At 44.8% G+C, this 3356-nt stretch overlaps 1 protein-coding gene across 1 annotated transcript in view; it reads right to left on the bottom strand.

Annotated features, from left to right (window-relative positions):
* Positions 1-3356, bottom strand: part of LOC111978017 (proteasome activator complex subunit 4B-like) — a 109039-nt gene that overhangs the window by 72442 nt on the left and 33241 nt on the right.

The following is a 3356-nucleotide window of genomic DNA, read 5'->3' as shown; positions in this document are numbered from 1 at the left end:
CATAAAGGCCTGTATTTATAGTGCCATCATAAAGGCCTGTATTTATAGTGCCATCATAAAGGCCTGTATTTATAGTGCCATCATAAAGGCCTGTAGTTTGGTGTGGTGTATATCAGCCATAACGCTACAAGCATCTAAAATGAGCATAATAAAGTTGTTTAACCCCTTGCCAAGTACAAACAATGTGTGATGTGCATATGGCAGTCATCATACAAATCATGTATGTACTATTTTATAAATAATTGACGCCAAAGCATCCTACTCCTAGACATGCAAAGAGCAATGCTGCACGTAGGCCTTGACCATGGCCACAAACCATTGGTTGGCAGACAAATAGATGAATTACATTAGAATTTCTATTTTCGCAGCTATGGCAATGGAATCAAATAAAATGTGTATATGAAACAATGGCAGTTAAGCTGGCGTTTGCTGATATAAAACAGCATCAGTATAGCTAATGTAATCAGATAGTGAGCAGGTTTGTGTGAACACAACAGCATCAGCACTTGGACCGCAGAAGAGCAGTTTTGCATGGCTTCAACGGAGCTATAGGCCAACAACTGCAGTTCTTTCTACCTACACATTCCAATTCAATTGAATGGCCGGAAAACCCCAAATAACAATATGTACTACTATTCAATTCCCTTCTCATGTCCTTCCCATCGCTTTGCAGTTGCAATTGATCTTCATTAAACTCCTTAACAGGCCTTGCATTAGGCCACTCTGCTGCTGAGTGCTCCTGGCCCCCCCCCAAAGGTGCCTCTGCCTCTCCTCACCTTCTCTCTCAGTCCCTACTTTAACTGCTGCTGAGTGCTGCCCTGGGGCGCCGCCATTATAGTCTCTTCCTCTCCTCTAGCTACCTCTCTCTCTCCCAACTTACTGTTCTGAGAGCTCCTGCTGGCCCCAAGGTTCTCTTCCTTCCTCTACCTCCTCTCTCGGTCCCTACTTTACTGCTGCTGAGTTGCTTCCTGGCCCAAAGGTCTCTTCCTCTTCCTCTACCTCCTCTCGCGTCCTCTACTTTACTGCTGCTGAGTGCTGCTGCCCCAAAGGTCTCTTCCTCTCCCTTACCTCTCTCTCAGTCCCTACTTCACTTGCTGCTGGGTACTCCTGGCCCCCAAATGGTCTCTTCCCTTCCTCTTCTCTACACTCTCTCTCAGAATCCTTCTATTACTTGCTGCTGAGTGCTGCTTGATGCCCAGAGTGGTCTTTCTTCCTCTACCTCTCTCTGCAGTCCGTACTTCACTGGCGTTGCTTGAGTATCTCTAGGACCAAAGCGCTCCTCCTTCCTCTCTTCTTACCTCTCTCTCCAGTCCCTACTTCCATGCTGACTGCAGTATCCGGGCCCAAAGGGTTCTCTTCCTCTCCTCTACCTCTCTCTCGGTCCCTACTTTACTGCTGCTGAGTGCTCCTGGCCCCAAAGGTCTCTTCCTCTCCTCTACCTCTCTCTCAGTCCCTACTTCACTGCTGCTGAGTACTCCTGGCCCCAAAGGGCTCCCTCTCTCTCCTCCACCCCTCTCTCAATCCCTACTTCTCTGCTCACAGTAACAGGAAACTCTACCAGGCCAGAATTAGATCGGATAATAGGATTAAGTCTCAGTCACTACAGAAGCAAGTAACTCAGGGACTCAACTGAGTGACTAAGCGTCTTGACACTTGCACGCGCGCACACACACAAACCTATGGCACCCTGCCTGTGAGCGGTTACAATAGTCCCTGTGCACAAGGAAGCGAAGGTAACCTGCCTAAATGACTACCGCCCGGTAGCACTCACGTCTGTAGCCATGAAGTGTTTTGAAAGGCTGGTCATGGCTCACATCAACAGCATCATCCCAGATACCCTAGACCTTTGTGGACACTGTGTTAACGCTGAGCTGTAGTCGATGAACAGCATTCTCACATAGGTGTTCCTTTTGTCCAGGTGAGAAAGGGCGGTGTGGAGTGCAATTGAGACTGCGTCATCTGTGGATCTGTTGGGCGGTAGTCAATTTGGAGTGGGTCTAGGGCAGGGGGTCAAAGTCAAATGGACGGAGGGCCAAATAAAAAATTTAGCTAACAGCCGAGGGCCGGACTGTTTCGAATGTCATTGAAAAATTTTTAAATGACGCATATAGTCTAGTGAACTAATTGAACTACTGAAAACCTAACAAATATATTCCAATATGATCAATAAATAAAGCAATATTTCTTATGGCTCTGTCAGTAATCTTTAATTTTCAACAGACACAAAAGACAAATTCCTTTTATATAAAAATCCCCATACATGAACATTAAATGAAAAAACGGGTATTCAAAGGCACCATCAGTAGCCTATATTTCTATTTTAGCAAAAGTGGGCTAAATTTACTTCAAAGAAAAAAACAATAATAGCAATTTTATCATCCACTCAACTGAAATATTTAAAAATAATTGGATGAAATACAATAAAATAAAGTGCAAAAATCTATTAATCAAAAACAACACTTTGTTTAAGGAGAAGTAACATGCAGTGAAAACAAATATTAAACTAAACTAAAGTCCACTCCGCGGGATGAAATTGACAACTGGGCAATGTCAGAAATGTCGGTGCTCTCATCCACAGCCAAGGAATATGCAATGAAATCTTTTCCTTTTTCACAAGCTGCTCTTTTAGTATTGATGGACAACTGGTTATACTCTCTCGGCAATGGTGTTTCTGCTCAGACTCACATTTAAAAAGAGTTGCCTTTTTCTGGGCAAACTTCGTCACAAACTTTAATCATGCAGTTTTTGATGAAATCCCCTCCGTAAATGGCCGGCCGATTTAGCGATCTCTTCTGCCAAAATAAAACTGGCCTTGACAGCAGCTGGCCTTTGTATTGGCTTTTTTTGAACAGAGCCTGTCGAGATTTGAGGCCTCGTTTTAATTCCTCTGCCTTTGTAGCCTTTGTTCCATGTCCATATTCTTGTTTTGTCCGCGTGTTTCGTTCATAATGTCTCTCAGATATACTCTTTCAGTACCGCCAACTTTCTCCACACAGAAGACACACAGTTTTTCCAGCTACTCCGTGAACATATATCTCCGACTCCCACCTTGTTTGAAACCCCCGTTCTATGTCCACCTTCCGTTTTGCCATTTTTGATGGGTACTGAAAGTTAATTTTACTGTGATGCCTGACGACTGCTGTGCCAATAAATATTGAAATGAAGACAGCCTACTGCTCGGTGCGTCACCGTTGCATTGTGGAAATGTAGTATTGGTGCGTGTAAAAAGTCTGCGGCTGCCGGCTTGCTGCGGTCTGCGGGCCGGTTCTATAATAAATCAAGATCATCCCAGGGCCGTAAAAAACTTCTCGCGCGGCCGGATGTGGCCGCCGGGCCTTGACTCTGACATATGTGGC

This window comes from Salvelinus sp. IW2-2015, linkage group LG18 (genome assembly GCF_002910315.2).
Source record: "Salvelinus sp. IW2-2015 linkage group LG18, ASM291031v2, whole genome shotgun sequence".
NCBI lineage: Eukaryota > Metazoa > Chordata > Actinopteri > Salmoniformes > Salmonidae > Salvelinus > Salvelinus sp. IW2-2015.
Note: the sequence above shows the minus strand (reverse complement) of the source record. Positions and strands in the feature narration are given on the sequence as shown.